At 39.0% G+C, this 24,543-nt stretch overlaps 1 protein-coding gene across 4 annotated transcripts in view; it reads left to right on the top strand.

The window, feature by feature from the left end:
• KLHL32 (kelch like family member 32) overlaps positions 1 to 24,543 on the top strand; it is a 129,487-nt gene that overhangs the window by 5,916 nt on the left and 99,028 nt on the right. For 3 of the 4 annotated variants that reach the window (XM_040598861.1, XM_040598859.1, XM_040598863.1), the window contains exon 2: positions 2,899 to 3,018. The exons of the other annotated variant lie outside the window; for it this stretch is intronic. The gene's annotated coding sequence lies outside the window, so the exon portion shown is untranslated. The remainder of the gene's footprint in view (positions 1 to 2,898; positions 3,019 to 24,543) is intronic. 4 annotated transcript variants of the gene reach the window in all.

Raw genomic sequence — 24,543 nt, 5'->3', positions numbered from 1 at the left:
AGATCTTCAGCTAAAGGCTGAAGCATGGAACTTCTTTAGTGGGGATAACAGTACCTGTTTTGTGGATTTGGTATATTCCTCATCTGAACTTCCTTTTTCTTCCCACTTTTTGGTTTTTTTTTTTCTTTTTTTTTTTTCCTCTTCCCTCTCTTTTTCTCCTTTAGTACAAAACTCGGGCAAACAAACAGGAAGGGAACAGAATTCTTTTCTGGCAGGGTCTTAGTTCATCGGCGCTGCAGAGAGCATTGGAGTGTGCCATACGCCTGCTGTGCTGAGCTTCTCATTCCCACTGAGGTTACATTAAAACACACTCTGCAGCTCTTGTGATCTGTGGTGACTTTTGCATACAAATGCAACTGCTGTATTTGCTTGTTAGGAAAGTGCATAGGATATTCAACGATGCAGTGCAACTATGAAGTCTCATGCATGTACTCCATCCTCCAAACAGAATCATGGAAGTGCAAAAACATGAGTTGCTGAGATGTAAGTAAGAGGACTGGATGTGCTTTGTTGGCTTACTTAGGGAGGATAGCTGAATGGAGGTGGATCAGAAGTAGGAATTCAGTTTTACGGAGAGAGCAAGTCAAACTCCAAAATGTTTACATAGCCTGGACTGGCTGCCTAATGGATTAAGTTCTCTTGTACCAACGTGACTGGACCTTCAAGTATATACTCAGTTTGAAACATGGCATTTGATATTTTAAAAATTACTTATTTTATTAGGATTATTCATTTCTTTAAGGTCTTTTAATCAGGTTCATCATGTTAGGGGCTTTATGGAGCCAGATTCCGTGCTTTAGATTTTTGCATGCAAATGACAGAAGAGAGTTGCTGAGGACAAGAACAAGTCATGTGCAGACCTAGTGTAGTTTATGCTGCTTGCAACTGTTCACGTTTCCAAAGAATTCCAAATCTGGCATAGTACAGCTCTGAACTGCCTTAAAGGGAGGAAAGATGCTAGACAGGCCATTTGAATTTACTGACTAGAAGTAACTCTTGCACTATGGACTTGCACTGATTTCCTACCCCCCCCCCCCCCCCCCCCCCCCCCCCCACCAGTGGTGTTACTGGATAAGTGAAGAGAATTGGGGCTCTAGTAACTGAGCCTTGTCATTTGTAATTTGAGACCATTTAAGACAGAAATACCCCCAGCTTTCCACCTCCCCCTGCTCATGTAGCAGAGCTGGTGGGATAGAGCATGTGTCTGCATTTTGGCTGGATGTAGGCGCTATCATGGGATGTCAGTATGGGTTCGTGCTGTAACGCCAATGGAATGGTGGCAACACAAGTGTTTCCTGTACTTTGGGGCAATAATTTGTGGCAGGGGAAGGGGAGTGGAAGTGTCTTGCATGGCACGGATTGCTTCAGTGAATTACTCATTATGTTTCTACATTTTGTCCTGTCATTGGTCTGTGTACTGTGAATGTAGAAAACTGTTGTTGGAAATGCAAGGAATGGATTTTCATAGGCTGCATCTTTATGCTCTGATTTATTTATTCTTTAGCCCAGGCAGTGAGAGAGATTGCTATGTGATTATCAAGTAGCCCATAGCAAACTAGACCAAGAACCAGACACTTAAAAGTGGTAGGGGGGGAAGTGGTGGTATAACTATGGTGATCTAAAGAGGTGAGAGAGGTGAAGGCTGGGATTTTGTTACTCATTTGCTTGGGGTTTTTTTCTTCAGAGCCAGTTGATACAGTCTGTGGAAGGGAGGAAAAAAGGACAAGGCTTCCAAACCAGAAGTGTTTTTTTCACTTAGACCTGATGAGGGCACAGAGGTCTAAAGGCTTGTCTGTTTCTTCTCCAATTCTACTTCTAATCCTAATTAAAGATCAAAGATTAAAAATTATTTAAGATCTTCTTTTTAGATGTTTTTTCTTGAGAGTTTTTTCTCCGGATAATGGAAAATTGTATCTCAGATTAAGGAGGGTAGGCAAAGGTTAAATAAAAACTTGAGCTGTAAATTCAGAACTTTCTACTTGAAGAAAAGTGTCCCTTTGTCTGTTCTCAGTTAAGATTGCTTTCCATCTGTTTGTCCGTATGATACACATGTTCGAAAACTGTCGGAAGAAAAAAAAAATTATCGGAACATTCAATCTAACGGGTTTACAATCCTTTATGTACCTTTTCTGGATAGGTGGATGACAACTGAATGGAAGTTGTGGATCAGTCTCTCCTTGCCTTTCTATCATGGTTTGATACAAGATGTTCTGTAGCAATACAGCTTGAGGTACTCGCGATCCCTCTGCCCTCCTGCTGCAGCTTATTACTCTTGTGTTTTTCTGGCATCACTGTTTGTGGAGGTGTACTGGGAACTGGATCACCATTATGCCTCTTAAAGCTTTAAGAAAACAAAACAAAGTAAAACAACTCCCCCCAAATAATTAAAAAGCAACCCCAGAGGAGTCTCTATACACTCTTAAACTGGGTCAGGCAAGAGAAGGAAGTACAGAAGCCGGCATTGCTGCTGAACTTGTACCCCTTCTGTCTTGAAAGAGCAGTCGTTTGCTTTGTCCTGTATATATGCAGATTAGAGAAAGACACATTGATTGTAAGTGCTTAGTTTTCTTTTGCATACTAGGGGGTAAAAGGCGTTAAATGAGTGTTTTTATTTACCAGATTCTTGCACTGAATTGGAGTAAGCAAATGTTTTTTACTGCAGCTTGCCATAAATAAACAGAAGGGTGTTTGGAAATCCTGACCAGCTTTTGTGTAGGAGAGCACAATCATAACAAACTGGTTCTGTGAGAAACTGAAAACAAATAAAAGATGAGCTGTTATTCATGGTTTACAAAAGCAGAAGATTGTGCACCAAAGGAGCAAGTTATTTTCAAATACTGAAAGCCATTGTTTGTAAACCTGGGACAGATTTCATAACATTTCATGTTCTGTTTTCAGTCTTTAGACGATCTCAGGAAACCAAAGGCAATGATTTTGATCAGCGCTGGCCTCAGACAAGGGTGAAAATCTGCAGCAACTGCATTCAATACTGCTAGAAGTCTTTTGAATCCCCACAAGGTATTTCCCAGAGTATTTCCTACCTGTTTCTGAGTGTTAGTTCTTGCAGTCACAATGTTGCAGTTAGCTAAAGCAAAGAATCCTTTCCCCTAATGAAACTTTTCACACAAGGAAAGCTCTTCTTTTACTACTTAACTTCAGTGTAGTAGGTAGAAATCTCAATAATTAATTTTCCTTATTCTTTTGTATTTTTGGCATTTTTCAGTCTAACATTACTGTACAAAAGTGATAGGTAGGTAATACTGAGATGAGCAGAGTATTTCCAGCTGTGCAGCTGGAGGATGGATGTATTTGTGAGGCTTTTTCTAAGCAGGGGTTGTTAAATGACACCACAATGTCCCACAAATCAGTATTTCATTTTTACTTTATACTAATGCTTATTTTTTGTGACTAAGTAATGTCTAAGAATCTTCATAACTGATAACTCATGTTGACGTTGACTTCTTTGCAACTTTTTTGTGGTTTTCATGCAACCACACTTGTGCCCCAAAGAAAGTCTCTGGCCTTAAAAGATAAAGATAAACTCAGACTAGAAATTGAGCTGATGAAGTGGTAATAAAAATCATGCCTAAAGCTGCCCCTCTTCCTCAGTTATTCCCTGTGTGGAGCAGGAACCTGTCTTGAGCAATCTTGGGGTCTCCACAAAGAATCTCTTGGTTTAGGGTTCTACTGGAACCAAGTAGGCTGGAATATTATAACAATATATCAGATGTTTTTGTGACTGTGATGGTAGGAAAAAGAAATACAGTGTTTTACAGAAGGAATGAAACCTTCCATATAAGCATGTTATTAGGATGTAGAAGTTGACTGTGCTGTGTAGAGGTACCCACTTAGGCTTTGCTACTTTGTTCAGAGCTATAAGAGCAGTATTATTAGTACAGTGTTTTGTGTGGGTAACATTGAGAAACTACTTGGGCGTTTCTGCAGGCCTCTGCATTGGGCTGTGTTGAAAGCAGGTGAGGTGGTAGTCCTTTAGGAACTGCAGATGGATAACTTCCAATCCAGATTCAGAAATTTTATTTCCTGTCCGTGAGAAATGGACTTCAAAGACCCCACATATGTAATGGTAAATTGGGAAAATACTTCCAGCAGTATTGCTGCATCAGATTTCAAGTCATCTCTGAGAAGATTTGTACTGCCAGTAGTGCTCACTGAAGGAATTTTATGAATACCTAAGAACAGATAGCTTTTAGTTCAGTTTGCAGTTTGTGCTCTTTCTTTCCTGGAAATGGATGGGAAGAGCCTTTATCTGGATATCTCAGAATCAGTATAAATACAGAGGTAAAAGCTTGCATTTGTTTTTCACGTATAACAGAGTTGCACGAGCATATGCTGCAAAGCAAGTCGTAGTGGTGATGCAGCAGCTTCTCTCTGCTCACTGACTGGCAACACTATCTGGTCTAAGAGTTACAAGTCAGAGAGAAATCTTTCAAACCTATTTTTGCATTGTTTGTTTATTTATTAGGGAACAAGTATCTCCTGATTAGGTAGGGGTGACTGTAGTGATGCCAGGTAAATGAACAAACCCAGCCAAAGCTAGAAATCAACCCTTTGGTTATAGTGACTCAGGTCATCTGGATGCAGTCCTGCACTTCTTGGCTGCATTCAATGTGTTACTGTCCAAAGATGGAGAAGCAGTGAGTTTGTGCTTAGAGTGCTGGATCATGTACAATACAATGGCTCAGTTCATTGGCAAGGTGAGGAGCAGTCTGTCCCCTGCAAATCCTCTGATTCAAGTCCAGGTTCTTGTGTGTGCCATTTGGTAAAGAGAGAAATGAAACACCGTTTAATTATCCTCTTAGTCCTTGGATCTATCTGCAGAATCCTTAGGCTTAGTCATTGGAGGGAATGGGTGGGTGCTTCAGGCAATCTTTATGACAGTCAGCACCTTTTGGGCCAGTCTGCTTCTGTTCCCAGCCCCAGACATTGATGAATAGCTTCCATTTGTTCAATGGCTTTTAATTTTAGCATTGTCAGCCTCAAGCATTCAAATGCTGAAAGTCAGTTCCCATGCATCAGTGATCAAATAAATTCAGATGCTTTCCATTAGAAGTCGTAAGTCTGGTGTTAGATTAGGTTTTCAGGCTTCTCTCAGTAATCTTCAGACTTACAAACTTTATTCTTTGTTTGAAATGAAAGCTTCAGGTGCAGTTTGATTCCAGGAGATACATTTGGTGACAGGGAAGGAAACCACCTTTACTGCTTTATTTTGGCTTTTATTTACCTTAAAATGTGTTTGTTTTCTGATTGCTGCTTCCCTTTGATTGCAACAAAACTTTTCTGTAGTGGTGGAGACTGAGTTAGTATTTTCCTTTCTAGGTTGGTCTGCATCTAATTTTGATTAGAAGGTCGGTTGCTTTTAGTAGTGATGCTGTCCCATTGATTCTTCTAGAGATGTACTAGCATTGATATATTTAAATTTTATTATTTGCTGTGGACAAATATAGAGGCAACATAGGTAGCTTCCATGTGGGTTACAGGCTGAGAATCAAAACTAATGAAAAGTTGATTGGGGTAAATAAAAATCTTAGTGTTGCACTACAGTGTAGAAGTTAGAATAATATAGTAAAATACAATAATTCAGATTCCTGCCAAGCAATTTCATTTTATTAAAGCTTATGAAGTGTCTTGCATGAAATAGTATTGTTTTGTTGGGCACATGAAGTTTAATTTGGTCAGCATTCCTTTATGAAGTAGATTGTCCCATTTATGTCAGCAAACATTGCTTTTGATTGTTTAAATTTTCATAGCAGCTGGAATCAAATGCTTTACACTCAAACAAGAATGGTTATTAAGAAGGTAACTTCTGATCATGCTGATACCAGCAATATTTAATGTGCTTTAAATAATTAGAAATGCTAAGGTGAGATCATGTAGATAATGATCTACACACAGTTAGGCACAGTTAAGGCAATTATCAGCGTAAGATCTAGTCAAATAAGTTGATGTAAATTCTTTTCTACTGCCAAAAAAACCCCCAGCCAACATCTAAATAAAAAACCCCTGTGTAATCCAAGTCTGCTAACTCTGTGCTCTGAATTGCAAAAAGAGGTTTGACTTCTCCGAAGACTTCAATAACATTTTTAGGAATGAAGGAACTGTTTTTCCCTTTAATATGTCCATGGAGAAGATTTGGGGGAAGACATCTCTTGTAGAGTTACTTTTTCTTGTAGAGAAATCTTCACAGTTTTCTGGGATATGGTAATGACAGTAATAGGCCACTATTGTCATGTTTGCAATTCATGGTTTCCTTTGGGTTTTAATTCCCTCTCTGCTTGGCAATATGATTTTGAAAGAGGTGTCCACTATGGCCTCTAGGAATCCCATCTTGAAGCATACCTGCGGGAAGGCACAGCTGCTGGCAAAGTTGGCTTTATGTTCAACACCACTGATTTGGTGCTAAGTGAAGCGCATCTTCTCCAGGGACTGCGCCTGTCCTCACTTTGCCCAGCTGTGGTTTGCTTGTTGCCTGACTGCTTTTTCCAGTTCTTTCCATCCAAATCCAAAGGCCTGTTCCATGCCGAAATCCTAGGTATCAGGGAGAAGTTTAATAAGTTACTTCCCAGTGTGTAAGGAGCTTCATTCCTTTTATTGCAAGAAGATCATTAAGATACCAGTAGTTGATTCTTTAAAGATTTAATTTCTTCTTTCTCCACTAGTGGGAATGCCTTACACTTACGTACCCTTGCAGAACGGTTTGCTGATAGCTAGGTATTTCATGATTTGCCTAGCTGTATCTGTGGGCGTGATCTGTCATTAAGATTTTACTTTCTTTTTTTTTTTCTTAAAATATGCAGCATCATTTCTACTAGCAAGCTATGAAACGTTGCAATAAAAAGATTCACACAAATGTAGGCTGTTAAACTATGAATTTAGTCTAATTCTCACTGAAGACCTTCACTAGATTATTGAATAATTTGAAAATAGCAAGGTTTGACCTGAAATAAATAGTAAGTTATATTTTGTGGAAGTTAATGGATAGTCAGATTTTTAAATTCAGAATGCTCAGTATTTGATGTGACTTTCCGAGACATCATACTTGCCAAAATTACCTTTCAAGAAGGCTTCTTAGTGCATCTTAATTCTGAAATAACTCTGATGTGTTCCTTTTACTTTTGAGTGTTGGAAGCATCGTGTTTAAAAGCAAAAATGTTTGTGATTGTTGGGCATTATACAAGGTGATTTTATTAGTTTGCAGTTTTTGAGTGATGAACATCTACCAGAATTCTTGACAATACCCTCATTGAAGATTAAGTTACATAAAATAAATTATTTTGCTTTTTGTCTGGAGTCACTGAGGGCTCAACTTACTGAAATGAGAATTTCTAGTGCCATTTGAGATACTGATCCAGAAGGGACTGGATGTCCTGTGTGTCCTATGTCATATCTCTCATCTCCTCAGGGAATGTCTTAGTTAATATAGGGGATCTGAAATGACAGTAAATTTCTGTGTATTATCAACTGAATTTAAGTCTAAATTGAGCTAAATGGGAAAAAATGATAATCAGTGCATGTATGTATTGCTTAAAAAGTATTATTTTTGTTTATCAGGTGAAATAATATCAAACTTAATAAAAATGGGTGTTGCACCAGAATTGCTACTGAGTTTTCCTATCCTAAAAAAAAAAAGTAATGATGACAATGAATTTTTTAGTGTTACAGTATGTTTGCTTTGGATTGGTGTTAATTCAGGCCAGGCATTCAACAGAATCTTAAGCTGTTCCAATAAGTGGAAAGACTGCGACTCATAAATATGCTGCACCAGGACACTTGAAGATAGATGTGGAGGTATGCACATTCGTTATAGTTTTGCTAGAATTTCCCCTTTTTGTCCTTTCTGTTTCCTTTTGAGATAAAATCTCTTCAAGAAGATTGGAAAGTGGAATAAATAGGACATATGGGGACAATATGCTCTCGCACACATACAGTTTATAGAGTCTTCTCAGCTGTACCATAGAGAATCACACAAAGCACAAAATTGTCTGGGTTGGAAGGGACCTCTTGAGATCATAGTCACCAGCCCACCACCCCCTCTTCAAGCAGGGTCAGGTAGAGCAGGTCAACTAGACTGTGTCCAGAGGTGTTTTGAATATCTCTACGAATGGAGACTCCACAACCTTTCTGGGCAATCTGTTCTGGTGTTTAACCATCCTCACATTAAAAAGTATTTTCTTGTGTTAGATGGAATTCCATCATCATTTTAAATGTGTTAATTTGTGCTCATGAAGAAGCAGCAATATTTTAATTTAATTATGCATAGCTATTTGTAGCATTTTGCAGGAACGGTCTGCAAACTGGGACCATGCGCGGCAATCAGTTAGCTGAGGGGAATGTGCTCGAGCTTGTCTAGACAACAATTAGCATGATGAGGCATGTTTGCAGAGCACAGGGGGGTGGGAGACGGATGGCGCCAAGGAAAGATAACACCTTGCTGTTAATTGATGGCAGTTAACCTCCAATCAGGGATTGCCTAGTATGCAAGGCTTAGCTTCAAGAACCAATCTGTTTAAAACGCGCAGCTTCTGAAAGTGTATAAAACCTCGTGCTTCTGTACAATAAATTGACATTTGCTTGCATCAAGCTGCGTCCCGTCTCTTCATTCGCCGCAGCATTTAGTGATTTTTTTTTTACACCAAGATAATTATTGCCCTTATAATTTTAAATATATATGCTATTTTAGAAAGGTGCCTCTAGAACCTTTTGAATTTATCTTTTTTTATATTGTCACATACACAGATGTTGTCTTGGCAAAAGTTGAGCTCCAGTTGTGTACAAGGAACTATGTTTGGCACTGTTTTAACTTTCTCAGATGTAGTGGGCTTCTAGTGATTGGCATGCAATTCACAAATTTCAGTTAGGCATTTAGGACTGTCTCCAGAAATCATCTTATGTTTGGTTCCCGGAGTGGTATTCGCAAACCCTAGAGACTGGCTGAACTTCCCAGTTTAATGTCTGGGTAGTAATAGATGCTTAAGAACAGAAGATTCTCAACAAGCTTCAAGTTGTTTACATGTATATGAAGGGAAGAACAGGATGCCAATTTAGCTGATAGAAAAAATCAAAGGTATATATGTTTTACAATTCCTCACTTTTCTGAAAGTAAGCACGTAACTATAGCCTCACAAAGTCTTTTGTAGGTGCCTACATTCATAGTGCCCTGATGAATTTAAGCAGCAAGTTGTTTTACTATCTTCTCATGGGTTCTTGTTGTTGTTTTGGTTTTGTTGATTGGGTGTGGGTTTTTTTGTGTGTGTGTGGCGTTTTGTTTTTTGGGTTTTTTTTGGTTTTTTTGTTTTTTTTTTTTTTTAAAATAGTCTAAGAACTGTTGATGCAGCACTTGCTGCTTAATGCATCTGAGTTCAGTTGTCCTTACCATGATGGGCATTCAAAACTGTTCCTCTCGCCTCCTATGAGGCAAATAACTGTCAGACTAGAGCCAGAACTAGGTACTAATGGGATTGTTCTTGATTCCTTCCTGCTGTTGTGATTTATTGTTCCACTAAGTATGTGCACTTTGGATCAGAAGGAGAATGGGTAAGAATAGGTATCCATAATCCAGTGATGAAGGTGGTTTCCTGGGGACAGGGAGACCTGGTTCTGTCCTGGGAGCTGGAACCAGGATGCTGACTTGATGTTTTGAAAACAGGACTGTAATGCAAGTTTTGTGTACAGGCTGGTACACAAATATTAAGGAAATGGGAGATTTCAGTGTACTTTTTCTTGTTTGGTGAGCTTAAAAGCAGAGCTGATAGGAAATAATAGCTGTTCAGGGCTCTCCAGGTAGAGTATCTCTGTACTCACTGAGTACTTCTACATATTTCCATTACTGAGATGAGGTTATTGCTGAGAAATGACAGTAGATGGTGCAGTTTCTGGTCTCTTGACTACCAAATGTGTGAACAGCTAATGCTAGTCATATCCGACTTGTGAATTTATACAAGTTTTATGAAAAACCCATTGGACCATCCATTTGGTCTTGAAATCTGTGTGTACCCAAAGGATTTTAAGTATTAATTCTTGGATTGTCTCTGAAAAAGAGTAGAGCACATTGAAATCTGATGTCTGCAAACAAGAACTTGAATGTATCTCTAGTAACCTAATTGATAGAGCTTTAATTAGAGTAATTTCTTCCTTTAGTACAAGGTGTTATCTTAGAGTCAGTTTCTTAAAGCATGTTGCCAAAGTCATGACTCACACTATAAAATGCATCATATACATCCTCAAAATCAGTCTTTTTAGACTGTACTTCCTATCACCTCCCCTCCCTCCCTGGTGTGTTCTTTCTGCTCTGAGAGGAATTTTTATTTGCTGGATTGACACTGGGTATTAATAACAGCGGTCAGTATCAGAACATTTTTTAGGTAGCTGGTCTGGAACACAGTATAAATATAAAGTCCCTGTTAGAAATGAAACTTACTTTGAGCAGAAGACAAGAGAAATCTATTTCAATAAGATATGCTAGGATGAAGTCTAGATGTCTTGTGCAAAGCCTAAATAAAAGCACTGGATGAATCCCTGGAGGAAAAGAATCCACTATCTTTACCATCAACTTGGACAGGGCATTCAGCTGTCTTCCTACATAAGAGGTCAGGTGTGCTGATGTTTTCCATCGTGTTCCCAAACGGTCTGTGAACCCCAGCTTTCCCTGGTTAGGGGATGGGAACTGTACCATTCCCAACCGTATTACTTCTTCAGAAGCTCACACTATAGCAGGTTGTACGCACAGGGAGTAGGGAGAAGGCCACAGTTAGTTCCTCTGTTAAATCTGTACCTTGATACCCTTGATACTCCTGAGTTGAGAGCAATTTTCCTTCTGTTGGTATGGTAAGAGTTTTCTGTCTTGGTTAAATTGTGTTTGCTTCCTTTGTCCAGTTACAGCTTTATACAGCCCTGTGTATGCAGCAGAGCTCCTGCAGATTTTTCTCTGTGGGGTGCAAAAAATCCCTCTGACTTCTACGCTACTTTCCCCAACCAAGATTAGGTTTATCTGTGTTCTTTTCTAGCTTAGCTAGTTAAGAGGTAGCAGTGACTGTGTAAACATGTTACAGGCAGTGAATGTAAGAAATAGTGGTCTACAGTAATAAAATAGTGTACGTGATGGAAATTGTTTGCTTTCTAAAGAATAGATACCTTTTTTGATCTGCAGAAGGGTGAAGGGCTGGAAGAAACCATCTATCACGAAGATAGCAAATGAGGGATTGTAGCTAGGGAAACCAGTGTCCTTCCAGAATGACATAGGCTTAATGCTTTGTTAATCTGTAACCACGGTGCTTACAGTTCTTCTGAATGAAACTTTTGGATGGTTTAATGAAAGCTTGGAACAAAAAGAGTACAGTTCAGGTATGCTGAGAGCCCTAAAGAAAGGGGGTTGAAAGGTTACTGCCGCAGATGTAGCGGTGCAAGTTCTAAACTCCAGATTTTGCGTGCCCTGGACCACAGTTCTGTTAGATGGTAACTGCTGTGCAGCAAGCAGTATTGAAGATGACTTGCATATACACCTCTTCAATCTGTTTTCCCCCTGATAGACCTGTCGTGGTTTAAGCCCAGCTGGTGACAAAGCAAGCATGTAGCTGCTTGCTCGCTTCCCCCACAGCGGGATGGGGGAGAGGACTGCAAGAGTAAAAGTGAGAAAACCTGTGGGTTGAGATGAAGACAGTTTGATAGGTAAAGCAAAAGCCACACATGTAAGTGAAGTAAAATGAGAAATTCATTCACTACTTCCCATCAGCAGGCAGGTGTTCAGCCATCTCCAGGCAAGCAGGGCACTCACCATGACATCATATAGCATGGAATATCTCTTTGACTAGTTTGGGTCGTTTGTGCTGGCTGTGTCCCCTCCCAGTTGCCCATGCCCCTCCAGCCCTCTCGCTGACAGGGCCTGAGAAACCAAAAAGTCCTTGACTTGGTATGAAAATCACCTAGCAACAACTAAAAACATCAGTGTGCTATCAACATTGGTCTCACACCAAATCCAAAACACAGCGCTGCACCAGCTACTAAGAAGAAAATTAACTCTATCCCAGTTGAAACCAGGACAAGACCTTACAAGTTTCTTCTTAAAGTCAAGCATAGAATTACAACATACAGGAACACCTTTACAGTTACTGCTGCATGTTTAACTGTGACAGTTTCAGTATGTTCATGTATGTGTAACTCATACTGGAAGAGTCCTCTACAAAATCTCACAGCTGTCTCCTTCTCCTGAAACAAAGTCAGGTGTTGGTCTGCCCCATATGTTCTGTCAGATTATGTCTTTCTGAAATGTATTTTAAAAAAGGTAGTAGTAATAAGTAGTAATAATTGAGATAGTCTACTATAAGATGGATGAGAGAAACTTTTGGAGAAGAACTCTTTCCACCACTTGCTGCTGGAGGGTAATTAAGTAACTTACCATCACAGAAAAGCCAGGATGTAATGAGTGTGTGGGGCAGATGGAAGGTGGCAGAAGTCATCATCCCTTCCTTGGCAGCTGCTCATCCTGGAAGGAGAACTTCCACCTGGAAGATGGGTTTGGCAGGACAAGAGAATTGCAGCAAGGAGCTGTGAACTTTCAGTGCAAGGGACAAGACTGTAGGGGACCACTGAAAGGAGCAGGGAGCAGTTGCCTGTCAGACTCTATGGGGCTGAAACAGGATATTCCCCAAAAGTGGAGGACTGCAGACTTTACTGCTTATTGCTTTCATGATCACAGTGTGTGACAAAACATGGGGATGGGCAGCCCTCTTCATTCTCTCTCCCTACTCCTCACTCACAGACAATGGTTAGAAATACGTTTGTCTGTGAGTCTTATTTATTCTGATCATCTAATTAGTTAGGTTTTCTCTTTCAAACTAGAATTCTTTAGTGTTTGAATCAGATCTGGTGTTTCAGTACAGAAGTGTTTTAATCACTTTGAGTTCATTGTAAGTAAAAGGTCTAGATTAGATGTCTGCTTCAGAGCTCTAGCTACCTTCAGGTCCTGTCACTCCTATTTAAACTTGTAAGTCAATTAGAAGTGGGTAGTATGAAAAGCTGCATGTGAGACTTCCTTTTATACTTAATGCAGCTTGCAGCTCAACAATAATACAGGCATCACTGTAATACAAGAGTTCATGCTGGAATGGCATTAACCAGACTTAGAGAAGTTTCATTATAATGAAAAAAAGGTATCTAATCAATATAAAATTGATATAATGTGGGAAAAGGGCCTTAGGGGAGTGTATATGTCTTCCTAATATAGTTACCTTTCAGTGACTTTATTTTTAACACAAACATATGCCATATGAGAAGAATTTAATTTTGTTTATTTGTTTTCAAATCATGCATTCATGTGTTAGGATGTGTTGAAATTAGAAATACCTATGCCTTTTCTTGTAGTAAGATGATCATAGACATCTCCAGTTTGGGCATTGGAGCACTTAGCTTTTAAGGTAAACTAAAGGAAAAAAAAAGTCTAGAAGAGCTGTACTGACTGTGTGGAACAGCAGTATAATGGGAACCACTGGCATGGAGCTCTGCTGTCCAAATAAACTGTCAGATATTATTTATTGTAATCCAGCACAGTCAGCAGAAAGGGAAGGCAAGTGTTCTGCAGCTGCTTCTCCATGAAAAAGATGTGGAACTTGGTGATCTTGATATCTATTCTAAGATCTAGATGGAATAGGCTTCAACAGACTTTAATTCTTTTGCTTTCTTCCAAATCTGATGTTTTTGTATCACAGGCAGGTTTTAGTAAAGGATCTGCTGGGCTCCTTGCTCTTTGTCTTTCTTCTCTGCACCTTCCCAGTTTTCCTTCACTCCTGAACTGAGCATTCAGCCTTCTTGCCCAGCAATTAGAATTTTTACCATCTGACCTCTGGCTTCTGTTCCTGTGATGGTGCTGTAGAAAAATGCATCCTTTCTCCTCTGTTTTGCCTGGATACTCATCTGATTTTAGTATTGTGCATTACTCCACCCTTTCCTTACCCCCTTTGCAAAAGAGGGAAACAAAGAAACAACTGCAGCCATCTCTCACCACCAGCTTGTTCCTTACTATCTTTTGTTTCCTCTTCCATCTGCTTTGCCACTCTTCATCTTCCTCTTGACATTGTCCAAGTCTGGTTCGTCATCAAGATGAATGGCTCCTTTCCCAATTTGCTTAAAGCTGTCAGAAATCTTTTGATGCCCTCTTCACAGAAAGGCGTTTGCAAATATCTTTTTGTTTTCATACAGTGAGGAGCTGAGGAATAGTTGGTAAGCTGGTCATGTTGCAAGAAGCTAGAAGGCAACTCCTGTCCCTCTAGAGCAGAATTGTGTACTTTAGTGTTTGATTTAAATGGCAGATTTTTTCTGTCAAAAAAAAAAAAAAAAAGGTGAGAACCCAGAAGCTCTGTAATAAAGGAAGATTTTTAATGCCCTGTTCTGTCCTTGACTGGAAATTTTAACTTTGTACAAAGCACGTTTTAAATTAGTGTATATGTTAACAAAGGATCTCCAATTACATATTAGAAATTTTTATTGTTTTTAAAATATTAGTTAGTAACTGGTCCACATCTCTTCCCCACCCCCTCTGCATCCATGCATTTATGAACATGATAAATAGAGAAAAACACATGTATAAAACTGTCTAAGATGGTTACTATGCTAGGAGTTTCCTAGAACTTTGAATGTTCTTGCACAAGACATGTTTAGTGCAGGGATTCGAAAGCCTTGTTTGTGCTACTAACACTGCATGGCCCATTCCAGGCTAGAGCTGGAAACTCAAAACATCCTATCAGCAGACCCTTATGGCAGTCTCTGTCAAGGTCTTGACCTGAGCCATCTAGTGCTCTCCCAAAACATTTCAGGGCACGGCTTGGCAGTTAATTGGTGACTTTTTCCAATTAGTTGTTTGGATGTGTCCATGTTATTTTGGAGGCCCCAAGAGACCAAATGAGGGCTAGTTGGCCGCATGGTGAATGGAACCAGCACTGGCGCTGTTCAATTTGTTAACATTGAAACCTTCCCTGCCTTTTAAGGATGCATGTGGGTGAAATTATCTACACTTCCAATGAAGAAGTGTATTTGGTTTCCTTTGAGCTGTTAATGTATATGAAAAATTTCACGCTAGTTTAATAATATGAGTAAAATTGATAGTGATTCTAGGGATCAGTTACTGTATGACTTCAGTAAATTGTTAAAATAGAGACATGGAGGTCAGTAACTATGTACAGGCATTCCTTCCCCCTGCCCCGGTTGCTGGTGTTGAAGGCACCCACAGAACACGCAGCAAGTATTTTGTGCTGTTGTAATTGTGCTGTGAGGGGAGAAAAAGACCCCTTGAAATAACGTGGTCACTGTCCTGGAGGTATAGATTATCCTGAAGTTCAGTCCTGCCACCCTGTGCCTACCGAAGGTCATTCTTAGGAGGGGCGTGTTTGCTACTGCGATGCACACGCGTCTGTTAAACTATTGCTTGAATGCTATTTAAACTTGAATGCTATTCTGTGGAGGAAGTTGAAGGACTGTTGTAGTCCCATAGAGATGTATAAATGCTCTACGCTTTTCTTGAAAGATATAAATACTCATTCACTGGAAATGCAATTACTTAATAAAACTCATGATAGAGTAGTGCGTAAGACACATAACTGTTCACCTGGTCACCTCAGTTATGCGAGTGCTGTAAACTATCCAGCAATCACTTATCTTTTTCTTAGTTTTAGGCAGAAAATGTGATCATCTGTGTTTCAGTAATAGACATAAAATTTGTAAGTTCACATAGTCTACAATTTTAACTATTAGTCTGTCTACAATACTGTGTACTCCTGTCGGGCATACATATACCGTATGCAGATTCAAAGTGGTTTCAAAAGCATACCTATGTATTTTTTGGCACTTACTACTCTAGAAAAGAATGATTTTGTTCAATAAAAGCACCGTGGTGCCTGTGACAGTTAAAAATCCAAGGCTTACCTGCGTGAGGCCCTGATGAAGTTGACAACATTTCAGAGCACACCTCACTCTTTTGTGTCCATTTCATTGCTCATTTTTAGAGTTATCAGGAGAAATAATTATAATTGATTGCTCTGTTGCATTTCTGTTGCTCTCCACTATAAAGCATTCTGACCTCTTTTAGAGAAGCCTTCCACGTTTTGCAACAAACATTGAAGAAAAATGCTCAGGTTTAAAGAACAGGGTTTTTTTCTGGTTTTTTTATGCAATGAAAATGCAAATGAAATTCCAGAAGAAAATTCAGTTGCAAACTACTTAAGTCACCCTGTCTTTTCTTGACCTCTGTAGGAAAAATCTGGAAAGCATACTTCAGCAAAGTAACTGAAGATTTAGGTTCATGCCAGCAGCAGTGTGCCTTAAAACTAAAATGCCAGAGAGGTTTCACTCTGCCTTCATAATGACTGTGTACTCAATGTAAGGTTTAGATACTTTAGATAAGAGTGCTTTGTGTATTTGTTGCTCAAGTTTCAGAAAGATGAGAAAATAAGTTTATAGAATAGTTTGGGTTGGAAGAGACCTTTAAAGGTCATCCAGTCCAAACCCCTGCAATGAGCAGGGACATTTCAACTAGATGGGGATCAAGCTGGAATACTGTTCTCCTGACCATTCCCTAACAATGACACAAGGGCCAGCTGTAAGGAATGGCTGCCGCCTTTTGCCAGGTAATTCGTATCATAGCTTAAATGATAGCAACAGTGAGTGGCTCTGCAAAGCTAAGCTGATAGTGCACAATGATATGGTATTACGGTTGTATAAAACTGATCTTTTTTTCAAATGAAAAATGTTAAACAGTATACACAGAACAAGAACATGTGTTATTGAAAGTCATCAAACCCCAAATGCGTGGTTTTCAGTAGAACTGCAGGCGGTTTCCTTTAGTGGGTAGTATGCTACTGCATTGAGTTACACAATTGCTTGTGGTTTTATCAGTAGAATGTAACAATCTCCTGCTCAAGTAGTAGTGTAGGTAAAATATGCCTGAGGTTACACAGATGATTATTGACCTGGATTTTTGGTTTTTTTTATCTGAATACCTCTTCAGAAAAAATGTTCTGAATACTAATATATTCAGATACATAGAAGATTCAAAGCCACAAAAAAGGTATAAAGGCCATAAAGATGTGGTTCTACTTGTACATCCATTACCCCTGTGGTTTTGTTTTCTCTTTCTGTGGTTTAAGATCTTAGTGACTCTGTGAAGTCAGATGGTAATTTAGTAATGATAGACAATAAACTTCATGATTTTAATTGACAGTAGCTGATGGCCTGAAGATAGCAATGACCTTTCTAGTCTCACAAGAAAATAGTTTGTAACTGGTCAGAAGAGTGTAACTCTTTGATTTTTCAATGTTTTTATTTTATTATTGATTTTACTAAGTATTTTCTTGCATTGTTTTGACTGACTCCTATTTTTGCAAACACATCCATTTCAATTTTTTATGTTCTTGGTATTGTAATATTCATTTAATCAAAGGTATGTTTTTTTCCTGATGCTGTGAATACCTTCTCTTGAAAGTCACTATGTGGAGGCACTAAATTAGATGAGAAACTTGTTGAGCTGAGTTATGGTTTCACTGACAACATTGTGCCCTGGCAGAGTTTTCCTCACAGTTGTAATGTTCTTGAACATTTTTGTATGGAATGAGAAAATTCTTTAAATCCACAAAGATAGCAACAAAAGAGGGAAAAAGTAGTGTCTCCCAGGCAAGTAGGAGAAGTGTGTTAATGTACTCAGAAGAGCAAGTTTGCAAACAAATGGGTTTTTTAGCTGTTTCCAAGTGTTTCCCTTTTGACAAATCAATTTGGCAGAGCTTTCTTAAAAGATAGAAGATAACACTGTCACATATTTTCTGTGACTAGTAAGCTTGTAGTCTTATTTCTGAGAGACAGTGAAGTACAGCTTGAAAGGATGATTTATTTTAACTTACTAAACCCAGAATACTTCAAAAGTAAAACCGGAAGGTCCTATGAATAAGGATCTGAACTAGGACAGAAAATTGCCATGGGTAAATCTCAGTGGTCTTATTCTGCATCTGTGATGGCCTCCTTCAGGGTGTGCTATGAATTCGTCCTGGAATGAAATGAACACAGTGTACTTCTGATAGTTTTCAAATGTTACATTTTCTTCTTAAAAAAAGACCAAATTTAAACCAGGCATTTGAAGTTGTCAAAGGTAGGGTAACTTCACAGTGTCCAAATGCTTTATCTTCATGACCTGTTTATTTGGTTCAAAATTTTCTTCCCTGTAGAAAGCCAGTAATGTGATGCTTATGATCCCTTCGGTTCATTTTTGCACTTGGTGTATGTTGTTATTTCTTCTAACTGAAACAAAGAAGTATGGCTTGAAGTGAAAGTGTTTTTCAATTCTTAAAATATACATTTTGAAAAGGAGTGACTTGAGAGAAGGTAGGTAACTACTTGAAAGTGCAAAATCTCTTTAGAATTCTTTGAGTACTTCTAGTTTGTTAACATTTTTATGTATATGAATTTTCATATGTTTATCGCATCTAGGTTGGCACGCTGCAGATTTAATGAAAGTAATGTTGATTCACCATTTTCCAACATAACTTGAGAGTCAGAATTAATAATATAAATAAATGAAGTATTGCTAACTGGAAAGATAGATACATTATCAGTACTGAGAAACAAAATCACATTTAGTGGGAAGTTTTACAAATCAACAAGTTTCATTGGTTACTGACAAGAGAGACAGCCTCAGTTTAGGAAGATATATTTCACATACGTTGCTTTTATTTGGTTAAAATCTTTACTTAAATTCCTCGGGCCTTGGCTGGCTGGTTTGAATAAGTGTTAACATTGATTACTTAAAATAGATATTTTTTTTTTGAATGGGAAATACTGTTTTAGATAATGTAGAAACAGGTAAATGAGTAGCTTTCCCAATTCAAAGTGAAAAAAATTAAAGGAGGAGAAATCAAAGGGCCCTTCACACCCTAGAGGAGTTTATAGGCAGAGTATTAATTAACGCAGTGCTATTCCGTGAAGTTTAGTGGTAGATAGGAGATCAGCAACCTCATTTGTGATTAACTGGATGAAAGCTTTCTGAAGTACTTAAGTACTAGTGTAAAGGATACCACAGTTCCCAAACTTTCTCACTGCATCCTTTATTAGGAGATGAATAACATAGATCTTTCCAGAAAGGCAAGCCAGTCTTTTTGTCACTCTGAGTGGGTCTGAAGCAGCAGGGGCTATTGTGGGGAGCAAGTCAGCAGCTGCATCATTCCACCTGAAGACATCCCCAAGGGTTCTCTGCAGCCTGCTCTTCTACCTCATTCCAAACATGGCTCACCAGAAGAGCAAGGATGTCATTTTTGCATTTGCAGCGAAGATTTATGTATGATAGCTGTATGGATCTCAGGGAGCTGTTTGAAAGATATTTGGCTCAAATTTTGTGTTGCGGTTTTTCAGTTACACTTTTTTTCTTTAGGTGGGGAAAAAGGCAGCGGTTGCTGTGTGATCTTCTGACTTGTCTTTTAATGGAATTGTGATGCTGGCTGTGTTTGCAAGAGAAGGATCCCTTCTGTCTACAAAAGCATCTTTCATTATCTCTTGACTATTATATTAAGCTGAAATCTGAAGTGGTAACTGCCTGTGTTTCACTTTGATTTTTCTCAAATTACAATTATTACAATTATAATTTGCCAGTCTAGCCAAATTTCTGAGGAGGGCAGAGTCTCACTTCTCCCACAGCAGCACAGTGTGGTAACTAGAACTATGGAGGCAGCCAAGTGTGCAGCAGTGGATGGAAAGAGAAGCCCAGCCCATGTGGAAGAGCATCTTCCACTGTAAACTGCTAAAGCCAATGATTAAGTGACCTGTACAACTCCACTGGAGAGGAGAGATCATCTTTGGGGGAAGTAGACAGTTTAGTAACTGCTGCCTAAAATGTAATTGTCTCAGTAGGGAAGAGAGAACTTGCATGTTGTCTAAAACTTACTTTATTTTTGTTTAGAGTTTTCAAATTGCTTCATTTTTGTCTTACTAACAAAAGTAATGCTTATGTTCTGTAAGTGAGTTCACATTGAGGTTATTGTAATTCAGTTCTTATTTACAAAAAACAATTATGAAAATTATTGATGAAACTGCTAAAGTGGAATTTATTTTAAATAAGCCTGAATTATATAGAAAAGCTGCATGTTTTCAGGCATTATTAATAGACTGTAGTTTCCATTATGAATATATATTTTTACTGGTTTGCAAGACAAAGCAAGCATGATTAGAGGGGCGAAAATGTTTCTTAAGCACCAGATCTAAAATACATTGCCTGTTCATGCACAGAATTAGTTCTGTGATGATCTGGACTATGGCTTAAGTCTCTTGTAAAATTGGGTATGTGAGTCAGAAAAAAAAGCTTATGACTTTGAAGGAAAAATAGTGAATGTTGTGGCATTCAAGTTATTTTCAGTAGTAAACTAGACTAAACATGAGTTTTGTTTTGATTTGTAATACACCTCCCTGCCCCTTAATCTACTCTGTATTCTATTGGCAAGTAGTTTCAAGAATTAATCAGAAATGCTTTATTTCCTGCAATTAACTTCTAAATAATACAAGGAAAAAAAACCCCAAAATTGTGGAAAAAGGTGTAACTGAAATTGTTTCAATAGCTCACGTGCATTCTGTATAAACTTTGAATGTGGTATTGGCTCCTGAAGATTAAACTAATTTAAATGAATGAGATTTTTTTTCTGCCAGTAAATGTGTCCTTTTTCAGAATACACTGTCTAGAAATAAACTACTTTGTCTACTATTTCCAAAACAATATTACAATCAACTAAACTAAAGGAAGAAATACTGCTTGCTTAAATAATATATTTTAATACTCTCTGAACTAATTCTTGAACTACATTACTAATTTAGATTAGAGAAGTATGCTGCATCCACCACATGCTGTTAGGCTAGAGTGGCACACTGTTCCAAGATTTCCTGAGAGTAAACCCCCTACTTTTGACTTTGCTGCATCATAAGACTAAGACAAAAAATGACTAAGACATTTTGTGAGGCTGCCACAGAACAAAGCCTGCTTTGAAATATTAGTTGGACATAATTATTTGCATGGAAAGTGTTATTTCTTTTGAATTTCTTCTCTTTGAAATCCCTACGTATACTGTGTTTTCATGGAAAACTACTGGTCCCCCCCATTCCCTGCCAAATTATTGTTATATTCTTTCAGCACTAACTAGACCATTACTGGTTTTTTTGTTTGCAAATTCTTAGTTTTTACACTTTTCTAAGATGTGAACAAACTAATGAAGCAATAAGAAAATAAAAGTTAGTTGTAAAATAAATGGGATCAGTGGTTAGTGATCTTCATCATAAACTTGTAAGAAGTGAATGTCTCAGACAAATAATATGCAAAACAAAAAAGTCTTAAATGCTAAATTTGCCATATCTCAAACCTAAGATCTAAGGAGTGTTTTCTGTCTGGCCTATATTTTTCCTTTTAATCTAGTGAAATACTTAGTTATGCTGGAGAACAGAAGGATTTAGGTGGAATTGATGTTTTCCATTTAAACCAAAAGTCTTATCCTTAAATTTATAAACTAATCTTCTAAGCCGATTTAATTAAGTAGTTAAATAGAAAGACAATAGTAGGTCTTAAACATTCTAATGCAAAGAGTTTCCTTATGTACCAATGACAGTTAACTTACAGGAAGATGCTGTGTCCAGCTATCTGAAACGGAGGGGAAAAAAGCTCTTGGTACCAACGATTTTGGAATTGTCCTGGCACAGCACATCTGTGCAGCAGGTGGAAGTGCCCTTTTTTTTCCCCCCAAGGATAACTACATACATCAGAATTTCCAATGTTTAAAATTTTTGAGCTGCATTAAGTAATTCTGTATTGCTAAATAAAATTGGTGTGGTATTGATCAAATGATTTACACACTGTTATAGTACTCCTGTAAAAAAGTGAGGCATGCTGCACTGGCACTTGGGAGGAGAAAGGATGTGTGGCAAAATTTAGGAAAGGTTGGTTTGTCTGGGTAAAACATTGAGGTTAATGTGGGGCTGTTCTGATGTTCTGTTAATTCTTTTGATTTAAAGAACAAAGTCAGAATTTCTTAGTGACTAAGTATCCTTTATTGGCAGCGCTGGATGCATGGGGGATCCTTCCACCAAACGTGCATGTTTAAGGTTGCTAATCATTCCATATTTATACAATGAAATAATGATTATTCAACTAATATCTATATATATTCATTATCTAATCCCTCCTACCCTCGCTTCATATGTTAATTAGCTTATCAGTCCTTCGTGCTTGTGCAAATTCTTCCAAGAATTGTGGGCAGTGGTCTCTAGGAGGAAGGCTGTAGGTCTTCCTCGTGGTGTACTTTTCACCTTTTGCTCATTATGTGATGGTCTTGCACATTTGCAGTGTTCTTATCAGTCTGAGGTAATTTATGCCCTTGCTGGCCATCTGCTTTTCTTGCTTAATTATTTCTTTTACCCTTATCTGTCCTCTCCTGCTGAAGTGTTCCGCTAAAGTTTTAACACAGAAGGTCAGCAGACAGGCGGATGTCTAACAAAGGATAACAGAACAGACACCACAGGTAGATGAGTAACATGTGGCGGTACATGATATCTGCAATTGTTACAGTGGCTAACAAACATAATGGTTATTCTTTAATTCTATTCTAAAGTTCGTTCACACTACATCACTTTGAAGCATATGCTTTAGTTATTCTAGAAGCAGCAGGTTTCCCTCCAGGTCTTGGCCCTTCTCTTTGCTTTCACTGCTGCTTGGGTTTTTTTGTGGGCCAAAGAGTTTAGATCTCTTGAAAAGGTCAGAGAAAGATTGCATTTCTTCCCTGTCAGCTTCTAGCTGGTGAAGGATATCCTAACTGCAGTGAGCAACATCAGGACTTTTGGACACTTCTTGACTTAAAAAAATAGGCAGATTGCAGAAGGTGAGGAAGAAAAATTAGATCAAAGTTTCCTACTAGTGTTTATAAAAATGCGACCTGGGCTCTACTGTTTTCAGGGGAGTTTATCTTTACAAAAATGCTTCTTTCTGCAGTGCCGTGATGAGTAGGAAGGAGGGTGGCCTGCTGAAACAAAGGTGATCTGATCAAGAAGTTTAACAGTGTATTGAGCTATATTTCTGGTCGTGCTGACTCTGGGTCATGAGAGGGATGGAAATAAAGTCCTTAGTAGCCTGTGTGCACTCAAGGCCCCAGTTAGGCCCATGGTTTGATCTCGGTGGAAGCTTCTGACAGCACCTGGAATAGGGCATAATTTTAATTGAAAGCCAAACACCCCCACCCCCTGCCTTGTATTAAAGATGACTGCTTATTCAGGGGCACACTGAAAACCAGCAGAGAGGAAAAAGTTCTGTCACCTTAATCACTGTCGCCTTATTCAGGTACTAGGAGAGCAGTCCGAATCATTTAGGTTGCAAAAGACCTTTGAGATCACCAAGTCCAGCTGTTAACCCAGGACTGCCAAGTCCATTGCTAAACTGTGTCCCTAAGCACTGCATACATGGTTTTTTTCTAAACAACTCCAGGGATGATGACTGCACTGCTTCCCTGGGAAGCCAGTTCCAATGCTTGACAACCCTTTTGGGGAAGAAATTTTTCCGAATATCCAATCTAAACCTTCCCTGGCACAACATGAGGCCGTTTCCTCTTGTCCTGTCACTTGTTACTTGGGAGAAGAGACTGACACCCACCTGCCTACAGCCTCCTTTCGCATAGTTACAGAGGGCAATAAGATCCCCCCTGAATCTCCTTTTCCACAGACTGAACTCCGTTTTTCTCTGACATGCCTTATGACTCTCTAGACCCTTTGCCAGCTCCGTTGCCCTTCCCTGGACATGCTCTAGCACCTCTACATCCCTCCTGAGGTGAAGGGCCCAAACCTGCACCCAGGGTTCGAGGGGCGGCCTCACCAGTGCCCAGTACGGGGGGACAGTCACTGCCCTGGTCCCGCTGGCCACACTGTGTCTGACACAAGCCAGGATGCTGTCGGCCCCCTTGGCCACCCGGGCACACTGCTGGCTCATGTCCAGCCGGCTGTTGACCAGCACCCCCAGGGCCTTTTCCACTAGGAAGCTTTCCAACCACTCTTCCCCAGATCTGTAATTGTTTGACAGCTTTGGGGAACAATTTCTCTGTTACAAGACCCTTTATCCTTTTTGATACAGAAGCAACTTTCAGTAAGTTATTAAGCAGCATAGATTAAATTATAAGGTAATTTTAACATTTAACCTTTTAAAAAAGCTATAGAGTTTCTAAAACTGATCATATAGCTTGTATGTACTGTACTGTTTGTATTTGCCAGAAGGTTTGTTTATAAAATCATATAATCATTTAGGTTGGAAAAGACCTTTAAGATTGAGTGCAGCTGTTAACCTAGCACTGCCAAGTCCACAACTAAACGTGTTCCTAAGTGCCACAGCTACACGTCTTCTAAATATCTCCAGGGATGGTGACTCCACCACTTCCCTGGGCAGCTGTTCCAATGGCTGACAACCCTTTTGGGGAAGAAATTTTCCTTAACATCTGATCCAAACCTTCCCTGGCACAAGTTGAGGCCCCTTTCCTCTTGTCCTATCGC

The sequence above is a fragment of the Falco naumanni genome, chromosome 6 (genome assembly GCF_017639655.2).
Source record: "Falco naumanni isolate bFalNau1 chromosome 6, bFalNau1.pat, whole genome shotgun sequence".
NCBI classification, from domain to species: Eukaryota; Metazoa; Chordata; class Aves; order Falconiformes; family Falconidae; genus Falco; species Falco naumanni.
Note: the sequence above shows the minus strand (reverse complement) of the source record. Positions and strands in the feature narration are given on the sequence as shown.